Source organism: Phacochoerus africanus, chromosome 8, assembly GCF_016906955.1.
Source record: "Phacochoerus africanus isolate WHEZ1 chromosome 8, ROS_Pafr_v1, whole genome shotgun sequence".
NCBI classification, from domain to species: domain Eukaryota; kingdom Metazoa; phylum Chordata; class Mammalia; order Artiodactyla; family Suidae; genus Phacochoerus; species Phacochoerus africanus.
The window spans coordinates 45,620,070-45,634,414 of NC_062551.1; positions in this window are offsets into that span (position 1 = coordinate 45,620,070).

The window sequence follows — 14,345 nt, forward strand, 5'->3', positions numbered from 1 at the left end:
TGATTTTTTTTTTCTTTTTTTTTGGTGGGGAGCTTTTTAGGCCTGCACTTGCAGCTAGGGGTCCAGTTGGAGCTGTAGCCTCTGGCCCACGCCATAGCTACAGTAGCATCAGATCCAGGCCACATCTTTAACCTACACCACAGCTCACAGCAATGCTGGATACTTAACTCACTCAGCAAGGCCAGGGATTGAACCTGCTAGTCAGATTTGTTTCCACTGAGTCATGATGGGAACTCCTGGGCTTGATATTTAAAAAAAAAACAAAAACCGCTTTTGAAAAAGCTCTTAAGCTCAATTAAATGCCACAACATTTTGTGTATCTTTAGCCTTTTTGGAAGAATGACCATGACTAACGTATCTACATGAGTCTTCATCCTTTCTTCCATGAAGTCCCTCACCCCCTTTTTAAGAAAGGTGTTTTATGCTAAATCTAGTAGGGAATTGCACCTGATGTTTGTATTCCATTTTAAAATTGCCTCCACTTATACCTAGAAGGGGAAGAACATTCTCTGTAAAGATATTAGTCATGAGACATTTTTCTAAACGACTTTTTTCTCCTTAATCTCTCATGCCTAACTCTGCTCTTAACTGTTCCCCCTGTGTTTTTGCAGCTTTGGAGTCAGCAGAGTAAATAAAGCCTGCCAGTAAGACAAAGCCAGGAGAATACTTACATGTCTCCTGGCCATGGGTTAGGTTACCCTCCTCCCCCATCCAGCAAGGCTGGTAATGTTGACCCATAGAGGGAAGTTGAATCAAAAATTAGTCATTTTATTCAGCATGTCAGGAAGCAGATGACCTGAACATCTGTCTTATTTCATCCTAATAGATGTAGATGACTTGATTGGAGTTCCCACCTGTGGCTCAGCAGTCAATGAATCTGACTAGCATCCCTGAGGACGCAGGTTCGTTCAATCCCTGGTCTTGCTCAGTGGGTTAAGGATCCAGCATTGCCGTGAGCTGTGGTGTAGGTTGCAGACACTGCTCGGATCCTGCGTTGCTGTGGCTGTGGCGTAGGCTGGCAGCTACAGTTCCAATTCGACCCCTAGCCTGGGAACCTCCATATGCCTCGGGCCTAAAACACACACAAAAAAGGAAAATGACTTGATTGTTAGAAACCTGAATTTGTTAGTCAAGATTTATATTATCTATTGTGGTTAATCCCACATTGCCCACGTTCCCTGGATACGTCTTAATAGATAAAACTTACAGCATACCCAAACCATGTGAGGGACCATAAAACATCTTTATTTTTGCCCCAAGGCCAACAAAAACTCTCAAATAGCCTAATTTCTGTTAAAACCTTGCATTTACTGTTTCAGGTATTCTTGGTTTTATCCGTCATTTAAGCAATACTATCTCTGCTTTTCTTGCATGACTGTGTATGTATTTCACTTTTAGGGTGCTCTGTGTTTAAAACTTGTGAACCAGGGAGTTCCCGGTGTGGGGCAGTGGAAACAAATCCGACTAGGAACCATGAGGTTGCAGATTTAATCCCTGGCCTCACTTAGTGGGTTAAGAATCTGGCGTTGCTATGAGCTGTGGTGTAGGTCACAGACGCGGCTTGGATCTGGCGTTGCTGTGGCTCTGGTGTAGGCTGGCAGCTACAGCTCTGTTTAGACCCCTAGCCTGGGAACCTCCATATGCCGTGAGTGTGGCCCTAAAAGGACAAAAGACGAAAAAAACAAAAAAAAAACCCCACCGTGAACCAACACAGGCTATTTTATGGAAAACTTGACTTTGTAATTTTACTATTTACCATTGATAAATAACATTGTTTTGTCATACAAAGCAATAATAACCTGGCATTTATTTAGCTCTATTTTTTTCAGTGTTTTCATCTAAATTCTTAAACTTGGGAGTTTCTGCTGTGGCTCAGCAGTGACAAACCTGACTAGTGTCCATAAGGACGGGGATTTGATTCCTGGCCTCACACTGTGGGTTAAGAATCCAGTGTTGCCATGAGCTGTGGTGTAGGTCGAAGATGCGACTCTGTTCCTGTGTTACTGTGGCTGTGATAAGGCCTGCAGCTACAGTTCATATTCATCCCCTAGTCTCAGAACTTCAGTATGTCCAAAGTTCAGCCCTAAATAAAATAAAAAATTCTTAAACCTAAGTGTATGTTGGAATCACCTAGAGGGCGTATTACTGGGCCTTATCTCCTGAGTTCCTGATTCAGTAAATCTGGGGTTGGGGCTGAGAATTTATTTCCAACAGGTTCCCAGGTGCTGCTGCTACCTACCACTGTGCCAGGGACCACACTTTGAGAACTGATGATCTAAACTATTTTGTCTTCAGAACAGCTCCATTGGGATAGTAGAGAGTATATTATTCTTCATTTCTCTAGGAAAAATGAGAGGTAAGTGACAAGATTAGCGTTTTACATCTATTTAGTGGCAAGCCAAGTATAAAGCAAGTTATGGCTTTTATTTGCTTTTTTTTTTTTTTTTTGTATTTCTAGGGCCGCACCCAAGGCATATGGAGGTTCCCAAGCTGGGGGTCTAATTAGAGCTGTAGCCGCCAGCCCACACCACAGCCAAAGTAATGCCAGCTCCTTGACCCGCTGATCGAGGCCAGGGATCAAACCCCCAACCTCATGGGTGCTAGTCAGATTTGTTTCTGCTGCACCACTATGGGAATGCGCCACAATGTATGGCTTCTCACAACTTCCCATTATAATAGGTGGGAGGGACGGCTGTTGCAGACTTTGACAAACATTTGCCTACTCTTTACTACATGCCAGACATTAGATATATAATGAATATCAGAAGAACATGCTGCTGCCTTCTTAACACTTTGCTAGTGCCCTTGTGTGTGATGGGAAGATTTCTGGGATGTGGTTGAAGATATAGGCATGCAGTATATGATATGAGGGTCATAGGCCATTGTATCAAAGGCTTGATTTATTAAGTGCCCCGAGAGTCTGCCAAAGGAGACGAGTACAGCAGTATGATTGACGTTTGACAAGATCATTTAGTTTAAGCTTTGTGAATAGTGGACTGAAATGGGAACAAGAGCAGAGAGGCAGAGTGGCCATTTTAGAGGCTGAGTAATCACTGAAGCAGAGTGATAGAGGTTAGGATAGAGATGTTGCACTGGAGATAGATGGAAATGGATAGTTCTGAGATTTATTTGGAGGTGAGTTGACAGGACTCGAGGTGCGTGATAACAGGAAGACATCAAGTACAATGCCAACTTTTTTTTTTTTTTTTGTCTTAGGGCTGCACCTGCAGCATATGGAGATTCCCAGGCTAGCGGTCAAATCAGAGCTGTAGTTGCCGGCCTACAACACAGCCACGGTGACACGGGATCTGAGCCATGTCTGTGACCTACACTAGAGCTCATGGCAACGCCGGATCCTTAACCCACTGAGCGAGGCCAGGAATCCAACGTGCGTCCTCATGGACGCTAGTTGGGTTCGTTAACTGCTGAGCCATGACAGGAACTCCACAATGCCAATTTTTAATTTCCACAACCAGCTGATTAAAACTTTAGGGACCATGGAGAAGCATTTAGGGAGGGAATAGAATCAAAAATTGGTTTGAGGTGTGTTCAATTTGAAAGCCTTGTTTGACTGGAAATCAGAGTAGACAACCTCGGTGACTTTGGAATCATAAGCCTTCACATAGTGTTAAAGACAGCTGATGGGATAAGATCAGTGAGGTAAGGAATGTATTTAGAAGAAACTAGTAGGCAAGGTTTAAGCCTTAGTACTGCAGTGTTTAGAAGTCACGCAAAGGGGAGTTCCCATTGTGGCTCAGCGGAAAGGAACCCGACTAGCATCCATGAGAGTGCAGATTCGATCCCTGGTCCCACTCAGTGGGTTAACCTGCATTACCATGAGCTGTGGTGTAAGTCGCAGATGCAGCTCAGATCTGCTGTGGCTATGGCTGTGGTGAAGGCCAGCAGCTATAGCCTCTACTCAACTCCAAGCCTGGGAACTTGCATATGCTGCCGGTGTAGCCCTAAAAAAAAAAGTTACGCAAAGGAAAGAAGCAGCTAATCTGTGCTAATAAGGCAGGAGTCTAGAGAGTGTGTCTTAGAAGCTAAGAGAGCAAAGTGGATAAAGATAGAAATGGTCATTCTTTTGGCTTTGAGTATAAAATTAAATGAGCCAATGTCCTTTAAATTTGGCAGTATGTTAAACCTGCCTTGTAGTGGACTGCTGGGGTCATAAACCAGAATGGATTAGCATAGGGTAAATTCATAAGACCGTGGCTCTACTGATCAATTTTGAAAACTAGTCCTGCCACTCATTGTGAGGCTTTCTGCAAATTTATACATTTATGCCTTAGTTGCTTTACAACATCTTCTCATAGACTTTTAGGGATTAAGTAGTAATTCATTTTTTAAAAATATCAGGGAGTTCGCATCGTGGCGCAGTGGTTAACAAACCCAACTAGGAATCATGAGGTTTCGGGTTTGATCCCTGGCCTCGCTCAGTGGATTAAGGATCTGGCATTGCTGTGAGCTGTGGTGTAGGTCGCAGACATGGCTCGGATCCCGTGTTGCTGTGGCTGTGGTATAGGCCGGCAGCTACAGCTCTGATTCGACCCCTAGCCTGGGAACCTCCGTATGCTGTGGGAAGGGGCCCTAGAAAAAGTAAAAAGACCAAAAAAAAAAAAAGAGAGAGATGGATAGAGTATATTGATAAACTGTGAGGTAACTTTAGGACAAAAGTATTTGAGAGGCTGGGAATAAATGAGCTTTTGCATAGATGACTTAGTTAGTGGTTGATAGGAACTGAGTTCCTTTCTTTGAACAGGAGGGAAGAGAATATAGGTGTCAACATAAGCAGTTCTGAGGATTTAGTTGTGGGGAGAAAAAAAGGAGTTCCTATTAGGTTAATTGTATTTTCTCATTGAACATCAGATGAAAATTGGTTTGAATGAAAGAGGAGAGAATGCAAGATTTGAGGAGATAAAAGGTCTGTCATACTGAAGAGCTGAAGCATGTTCATAAGTCTTCCCAGTATATCTTGATTAAGGCTCTGGAATTTTTCAGTAAAAATTTCTTTTTCCTCAACAGTCAACCTTCATTTCAGATAATTCCAAAATGTGTTGAGATTGAACTGCGTGTCCTGGGGCAGGGAAGGGGGAGTGTGGAGTTGACCCGGGACATTATTAACGCTGGCTTTTTGCCAATGATTATTTTTCTACCCTAAGATGAATATCAGACCTGAAAGATTTTCATTCAGAAATCTTGCCACATGAAAGGGAATTTTGAGGGCGTTCCTGGTGTGGCTCAGTGGAAATGAATCTGACTAGCATCCATGAGGAGTCAGGTTCGATCCCTGGCCTCACTCAGTAGGTCAAGGATCCAGCATTGCCATGAGCTGTGGTATTGGTGGAAAACACTGCTTGGATCTGGCGTAGCTGTGGCTGTGGCCAGCGGCTACAGCTCTGATGAGAGCCCTAGCCTCGGAACCTCCGTATGCCTTGGGTACAGCCCTAAAATGACCAAAACAAACAAACAAACAAAAAAACCCTCAAAATGCCTTTTTTTTTTTTTTTAAGGGCTGCACCCGAGGCATATGGAGGTTCTCAGGCTAGGGGTCTAATTGGAGCATCAGCTGCCAGCCTACACCACGGCCACAGCAATGCCAGATCAGAGCTGCATTCACAACCTACACCACAGCTCACGGCAACACCGGATCCTTAACCCACTGAGCAAGTGAGGCCAAGGATTGAACCTGCATCCTCATGAATACTAGTCAGATTGGTTTCTGCTAAGCCATGACAGGAACTCCAAGAGTATGTTATTGAATGAAAGTTCTATATAATGTGATTATCATCCTACAGAAATGAAAATAAAATGCAGATGGTTGGGGATTATCATTGTACAGAAGTGACAATAAAATGCAGATGGGCATTCCCATCATGGCACAATGGTTAGGGAATCCGACTAGGAACCATGAGGTTGCTGGTTCGATCCCTGGCCTTACTCAGTGGGTCAGGGATCCGGTGTTGCCATGAGCTGTGGTGTATAGGTCGCAGACGCGGCTCAGATCCCACGTTGCTGTGGCTGTGGTGTAGGCCGGTGGCTACAGCTCCAATTCGACCCCTAGCCTGGGAACCTCCATATGCCTCGGGAGCGGCCCTAGAAAAGGCAAAAAGACAAAAAAATAAATAAATAAAATGCAGATGGTTGGAGGAGTGTGACCTTTAGGGCACAGCTGCAGTAACTGGTTAGAGTTTATTTTTTAACTCTGTTTAACTCTATTTCAGCAAGATGGCAGACATACTGATTATACATGCTGAAATAACCAGGGTAGCCACTAGGAGGAGGGGTGGTAGGGAGAGAGAACTTCTCAAGTAGAAGAAAATAATGGAGAGAGAAAACAACCCAAAGAAAGACAGGAAAATGAGGCGACACCCCCCCAAAAAAAACCCCGAAACAAAATGGAGTATAAATAGCAGCCACGTAAAAGTAGAAATAAATCTAAGTACATAATTCATTCCAGTAAATATAAATTGACTCAAATTTCTAGTTAAAGATCATGAAATGGGATTCTTTTTCAAAAGCAGCTATAGGCTATTTAACAGGGAACTATCTGGAGTTTCCTGTTGTGGCTCAGCGGTTAACGAACCCAATTAGCATCCATGAGGACTCGGGTTCGATCCCTGGCCTTACTTAGTGGGTTAAGGATCTAGTGTTGATATGAGCTGTGATGTAGGTCACAGACGCGGCTCAGATCCAGCTAGCTGGCAGCTACAGCTTCAATTTGACCCCTAGCCTGGGAACCTCCATATGCCATGGGTGCAGCCTTAAAAAAGACTAAAAGGGGGTGGGGGGGTTTCTCATGGCCTAGCAGGTTGAGGCTCCTGCATTGGGAGAGGGGGAATGTCTTTTAAAAAGTTAGGGCACAGAAAGCTGAAAAATATCGAAAAAGATAAACCAGGCAAAAGAAAGTTGTTGTATTTAAACGACAGACAAGGGAATTTCCATTGTGGCTCAGCAGAAATGAATCCGAACTAGTGCCCATGAAGATGCCTGTTCAATCCCTGGCCTCGCTCGGATTGTCGTGAGGTTGCAGACTCCGCTTGGATCCTGATTTGCTGTGGCTGTGGTGTAGGTCGGCAACCGTAGCTCCGATTCACCCTCTAGCCTGGGTGCACCCCCACCCCCCACGCCAAAAAAAGCAAAAAAAAAAAAAAAACAGACCAAATAATCTTTAAGGCAAACATTACTAGAGATAAAGTCATTAGAGGTGAATGTTAAAATATCAATTCACTAGTAAGATAAAATTCTAATCTTGTATGTTGCTAAATAAGTCTGAGACTATTCATAAGACTAAAATTAAAAAGAACTACAGAGAGAAATTGACAAATTGTCCAGGTATTTTAAAACTATCAGGAAGAGCTCCCATCATGGCTCAGAGGAAACAAATCTGACTAGTTCACTCCCTGGCTTGGTGGGTTAAGCATCTCTCATTGCCATGAGCTGTGGTGTAGGTTGCAGGTGTGGCTTGGATCTGGTGTTACTGTGGCAGTGGCTTAAGCTATAGCTCAGATTTGACCCCTAATCTGGGAATCTCTGTATGCTGTGGATGTGGCCCTAAAAAGACAAAATAAAAATAAAATTATCACAAGCAAAGCCAATTCAAGAGAAACTCATTTCGATTATTTTTAAAAATCCTTTACTACTGTAAGATGCTTTAAAATGAGAGGAGATGGAGTTTTTGAAAGAGATGGGAGCTGGCCCAAACTGTGTCATGGCCTTGACTTCACTCTTTCTTTTCAGGACTTTTATTTCCTCACCCATCAATTATGGAAAACCATTCAAGTCTGGCCTTCTCATAGGCCTATATTTAAGTTAGAAGGCTTTGGGGATCACTTTTACCTGAAGTACTTTCGAATAGGAATCTGTCTCTCCCCTAACTCTGTAGAGTGCCCAGAAGCATGATACAGTGGACTGGGAAAGCACACAGCACATACTTTTTATTATCATCAGGTCACTTTTTCCACTGCCCTTATGTGTTTTTACAGTGCAATAAAAAAGTGTAATTTCCTACAGTGTGATTAAGGAAGCCAACAAAACAAGCTGTTAAGTAAGTAACCTTTTCTGTACAAATACCCTTTCTGTACACGTTCTGAAGAAGGATGGTTGTTAGCAAATGTTAGAGTGCTCATCCTGAATAGCTGAGTTTATGGATAATTTGGGATTTTCTCCTTTTACTTTTTTCTATCTTTTAAAAAATGTAGATGTGTAATAAAAATGAACAAAAAGATTCGTTTATTGCATTTCTTCTAGAATTTCTGCTTGGCTATTTTGGAGTCCTACTGGAATAAGTTTAGTACTATTTAAGCTTTCAAGTCTGATTGCATAAATGAAAGTGATGGAGTTCCAGTTGTGGCTCTGGGTTAAGAACCCAACTAGTATCCATGAGGATGCAGATTTGATCCCTGGCCTGTGGTGTTGCTTCAAGCTGTGGTGTAGGTTGCAGATGGAATTTGGATCTGGTGTTGCTGTGGTTGTGATGCAGGCTGGCAGTTGCAGCTCCAATTTGACCCCTAGCCTGGGAACTCCATGTGTGGCCCTAAAAAGACCAAAAAAAAAAAAAAAAGGGTGATACATACTTTCCCTTTTTAAATTTACATTTATAATACACACGGTATGTGCTCTTTCATTATTATTCTCTATCATTGTGAAAGTATGTGACAGGAGAGAAAGACCATCCAATTAGGTAAGTTTTCCATGCAGATGATGATAATGGAACTAGAGAGAGAAAATTCAGAAATTGTTGCTGAAGTTTTCAGTGACTGAGGAGTTTGCTTGTATCCATAGCCATAAAAAGAACAAAATAATGCCATTTGCAGCAACATGGAGGGAACTAGAGACTCTCATACTGAGTGAAATAAGTCAGAAAGAGAAAGACAAATACCGTATGATATCACTTATAACTGGAATCTAATATACAGCACAAATGAGCCTTTCCACGGAAAAGAAAATCATGGACTTGGAGAATAGACTTGTGGCTGCCCCAGGTGAGAGGGAAGGAGTGGGAGGGATCGGGAGCTTGGGGTTAACAGATGCAAACTATTGCTGTTGGAATGGATTTACACTGAGATCCTGCTGTGTAGCATTGAGAACTATGTCTAGGATATTTACATCGCAACACAACAATGGGAGGAAAAAGTATGTATACATGTATGTGTAACTTGGTCCCCATGCTGTACAGTGGGAAAAAAAAGTTTAGTCACTATGTTTACACCTGAAAATATTATGATGTAAATCAACTATACCTCATAAGTGCTAATACTAGATGCTTAATCTGCTGTGCCACAAGGGAACTTCTGTCTCTCTTTCTGACTTACTTCATTTAGTATGATAACCTCTAGGCCCATCCATGTTGCTGCAAATGGCATGATTTCATTCTTTTTATGGTTGAGTAGTAGTCCATTGTATACATGTACCCATCGACTTTAGCCAGTCCTCTGTCAGTGGGCATTTAGGTTGCTTCCATGTCTTGGCTATTGTAAATAGTGCTGCTGTGAACATGAGGGTGCATGTATGTTTTCAAATTAGAGTTTTATCCAGATATATATGCTCAGGAGCGGGATTGCTGGATCACATGGTAACTCTATTTTTAGCTTTTTTTTTCCTTTTTTTTTCCTGTCTTTTTAGGGCCACACCTTCGGCATATGGAGGTTCCCAAGCTAGGGGTCTAATCGGAGCTGTAGCCACCGGCCTATGCCACAGCCACAGCAATACCAGAGCCGAGCCTCGTCTGCAACCTACACCACAGCTCACGGCAACTCAGGATCCTCAACCCACTGAGCAAGGCCAGGGACCGAACCTGTAACCTCATGGTTCCTAGTCGGATTAATTTCCACTGTGCCACAGTGGGAACTCCCTATTTTTAGCTTTTTTAGAAACCTCCCTACTGTTTCCCATAGTGGCTGCACCAATTTACATTCCCACTAATAGTGTACAAGGGGTTCCCTTTTCTCTATACCCTCTCCAGCATATGTTATTTGTAGACTTATTTTGGAGAGGGCTCTGCCTGTGGCACATGGAAGCTCCTTGTGTGGGAGTATCCCTATCAGTCTGCGTGAACCCAGTGGCTTTGGTGAGAGAGCTGGATCTGATGCCAGCATAAATGTGTTCAACCAGGGTATGTGGGCAGCTATCACCTTGGTTGGAGGTGGGGCTGGAGGTGAAGGGGCTAGAGCCCAAGTCAGGTGGGATCTGGGCTTCTCTGCTCATTGGCCAACACCGCTCTATTGTAGGCTGCGTCAGGTCCCAGTTGCTGGAGCAGAAGCCCTAAGGGTAGAGACTGAGCTCGCTATTTTCCTCTAAGTGTATGCTCTTCCCCCTCCCAGCACCAGCACCCTTAACCCAGCAGGAAGCAGTGTTGGAGCAAGGGGGCTGGAGCAGGCAGTTGACCTGGGTCAGAGTGTAGGCTGTGTTGGCCCTGGCTTCAGTCAGTCTTAGACAGCTCCCTATGTGCTGCCTTTGTAAGTGCCAGTAATGGCTGCCCCTGCCCAGTTTCAGGTCTAAATTGGCTCCATCCTTCACAACTGAGCTCTCCCCTCAGCCATGGCAACTTTTGTCGTAGTGTGGAGCTGTACTGGGGAGCAAGCAGGGCTGAAGGTGGTGCTTGGCTCAGGCTGGGGCATGCACCTGGCCTGTTCAGGAACTGGCTAGAGTTCCGTGTAGTTTCACTAGCTTCTTTTGCTTCATTGCCAGGAGTATGCAAGATGTTAGTCCCGCTGGTTTTCAAACCAGCTTAGGAGACTCATCTTTCCAGCCTCAGATCCCAGGTCTGAGGCTCCGAATATGTGCCTGGAGCCATTCGATCCCTAGGGAGAGGCTCTTCCTGCATCATTCCCCACCTCTTGTGTCTTTTCTCAGGGATACAGGTCCTGACTTGATCGCTTCTTTTCCCCTCCTACCCAATTCCTCGTGGATCTTTTTTACAATCTTGTATGTACTAGATTCTTTCTGCCAGTCTCCAGTTAGTTTTCAGTGAGAACTACACCACATGTAGATGTATTTTTGATGTGTTTATTGGCAGGGCTGGGGGGATAGTGAGGTGGGGGTGGGAGGATGGGGAGGTGGAGGTGGGGGCAGGGGCTCTCTGTCCTATTCTGTCATCTTGATCTCCCTTCCCTTGGCATTTCTTTTTTATTTTTTTATTTTTTGCCTTTTCTAGGGCAGCATATGGAGGCTCCCTCGGCATATGGAGGTTCCCAGGCTAGGGGTCAAATCGAAGCTGTAGCCGCCGGCCTATACCACAGCCACAGCAACATGGGATCCGAGTTGCGTCTGCGGCCTACACCACAGCTCACAGCAACACCAGATCCTTAACCCACTGAGCGAGGCCAGGGATCAAACCCAAAACCTCATGATTCCTAGTTGGATTTGTTAACCACTGCGCCGCGATGGAAACTCCTCCCTTGGCATTTTTTTAAAAGCAGGGTGCTGGTGAGGAATTCTTTTAGTGTTCTTTCACCTGAGAATGTCTTTATTTCATCCTAGATCTTAAAAGATATTTGCGCTGTATATGGAGTTATGGATTGGCATTTATTTATTTATTTTTTAGCACTTTACACATATCGTTTCCCCTGTCTTTTGGCCCTTAAGGTTTCTGATGGGAAACTTACAACTCTTTGAATCATTGTTCCCATATATAATGTGTAATTTTTTTTGGCTGCCTTGAAAATTTTCTCTTTTTTTCCAGCAATTTGAGTATGTGACTGGGCATGCTTTTCTTTGAGTTTATCCTGTTTGGGATTTCACTGAGCTCCTTAAACTTGTAAATTCATGTCTTCTAACAAATTTCAGAAAATCTCAGTCCCTGTTTCTTTAGATATTTTTTCTGCATGTCTCTCCTCCACTTCTGGAACTTTAATGACACAAATATTAGAGCATTTGATATTGTCCTTAGTTGCTAAGGATTTGTTCTTTTTTTTTTTCCAATCTTTTTTCTGCTCTTCAAATTGGCTAAATTTCATTTTTTTAAGATTTTTTTTTTTTTTTCTTGTTAGGGCTGCACCTGTGGCATATGGAAGTTCCCAGGATAGCAGTCAAATCAGAGCTGCAGCTGCCAGCCTACACCACAGCCACAGCCACAGCCATAGCAATGCGGGATCTGAGCCATTATCAGTGACCTCTGCCCAGCTTGTGGCAGTGCTGGATTCTTAACCCACTGATGAGGCCAGGGATCGGAACTCAAATCCTCAGGGACACTATGTGAGGTTCTTAACCCACTGAGCCACAATAGGAACTCCTGATAGATTTTATTAACTTTTTTTTTTAATTTTCTTTTTTGTCTTTTTGCCTTTTCTAGGGCCGCTCCCACGGCATATGGAGGTTTCCAGGCTAGGGGTCAAATTGGAGCTGTAGTGGCCGGCCTAGGCCAGAGCCACAGCAACTCGGGATCTGAGCCACGTCTGCGACCTACACCACAGCTCACGGCAACGCTGGATCGTTAACCCACTGAGCAAGGGCAGGGACCGAACCCGCAACCTCATGGTTCCTAGTCGGATTCGTTAACAACTGTGTCATGACGGGAACTCCATAGATTTTATTGATTAAGTTCACTGACTCTTTCCTCTATTATCTCCATTCTGCAATTGATTCTATCTCATAATTTTTAATTCCAGGTATTGTATTTTTCAGTTTTAATATTTCCATTTGGATCTTTTTTTTCTTTCCTTTTTTGGCTGCATCTTCAGTATATGAAAGTTCCTGGGCCAGGGACCCAACCTGTGCCACTGCAGTGACAATGCTGGATCTTTTACACACTGTGCTATAGGAGAACTACCTGGATCTTTTAATAGTGTTTATGTCTCTTTTGAGAAATTGTATTTCCATTCATTTGAAGAATGAAATGAAGATTAGTCATAATAACTACCTTAAAGTCTTTGTCTAATAATGCTAACATTTGAGTCATCTTTATTTGGCATCTGTTGACTTTCCCTTGATAATTGATCAGTTTCACCGGTTCTTTGTATATCAAGTATTTTTGGATTGTATCCTGGAAATTTAAAATATTTTCTCAGGTTCTGTTTTCTTTTTTTTTGTCTTTTTTTTTGTCTTTTTGCCTTTTTCTAGGGCTGCTCCTGTGGCACATGGGGGTTCCCGGGCTAGGGGTCTAATCCGAGCGATAGCCTCCAGCCTATGCCAGGGCCACAGCAACTCAGGATCCAAGCTGCGTCTGTGACATACACCACAGCTCAATGGCAACACCAGATCCTTAACCCACTGGGCAAGGCCAGGGATTGAGCCCGCAACCTCATAGTTCCTAGTTGGATTCGTTAACCACTGAGCCACGACAGGAACTCCCTCAGGTTCTGTTTTCTTTCTTTCTTTTTTTTTTTTTTTGATTCCAGCATATATCTGTTTTCTGATAAAATCAGCTGGACAGTGATTTTTAAAGATTTAGTAGGCAATACACCCACTTAGGTTCAGACCGAAAGTTTCGTTTAGCCTTCTGTGAGCAGTAGATCAATATCAGTTCAGTTTTCAAAGGCTTTGCTATGCTGTTTGGGAATGCCCACACATGTGCCACTCTGAGGTTAGTCTAGGACTTGTGTGGTGGTTTATATCATGGTTAAGTTCTCAGAGCCTTTACTCTGCTTCTTTAGACCTGTCACTCATGTACAGCTTAAGGGTGAGTGTAGGTCCTGTGTCGGTTCGTTCATAGAATTAGGTGATCCCCCTGGAGGCCTCATCCCGGATTTCCCTACATCTTCTAGGAGCTACTTTTTCTGGTCCTCTAGTTAGAAAGAGTGAGTTTCTGTTAAAGTTTTGGCTGCTTCCCCTGTCTCTATGCTGTCACACACCTCACATTGCGGTGACAATGGGGAGAGAGAGGAAATAATACACCCTTTTTGGACCCCATTTGTCTCTTTTCTTGGTTCTGCTGACAGCAACTGTAGTGGCAGTGCAGCCTCATGACTGGGGCTGGTGTAGTGCAAAGTCAGTTAAGAAAAAAGAAGAAAAGAGAAAAAAGAAGGGGGATTTCCCCACCCCTTTCAGGAGCATCTTTTTCTAGTCTTCTGACTAGAAGGAGGGGGTTTGTCTCATAGCTTTTGCTGTTTGCACCCACTGCATACTTCTGGGACATGCCCCCCCTCTAGTCAAAGCCAGGAATTAAAGGAGGAAAACATTCCAGTAACCATGCTTACAGGAGTTCCCGTCGTGGCTCAGTGGTTAACAAATTCAACTAGGAACCATGAGGTTGCAGGCTCAATCCCTGGCCTTGCTCAGTGGGTTAAAGATCCAGCGCTGCGGAGAGCTGCGGTGTAGGTCACAGTTGCGGCTGGGATCCCACGTTGCTGTGGCTCTGGTGTAGGCTGGTGGCTACAGCTCCAATTAGACCCCTAGCCTGGGAACCT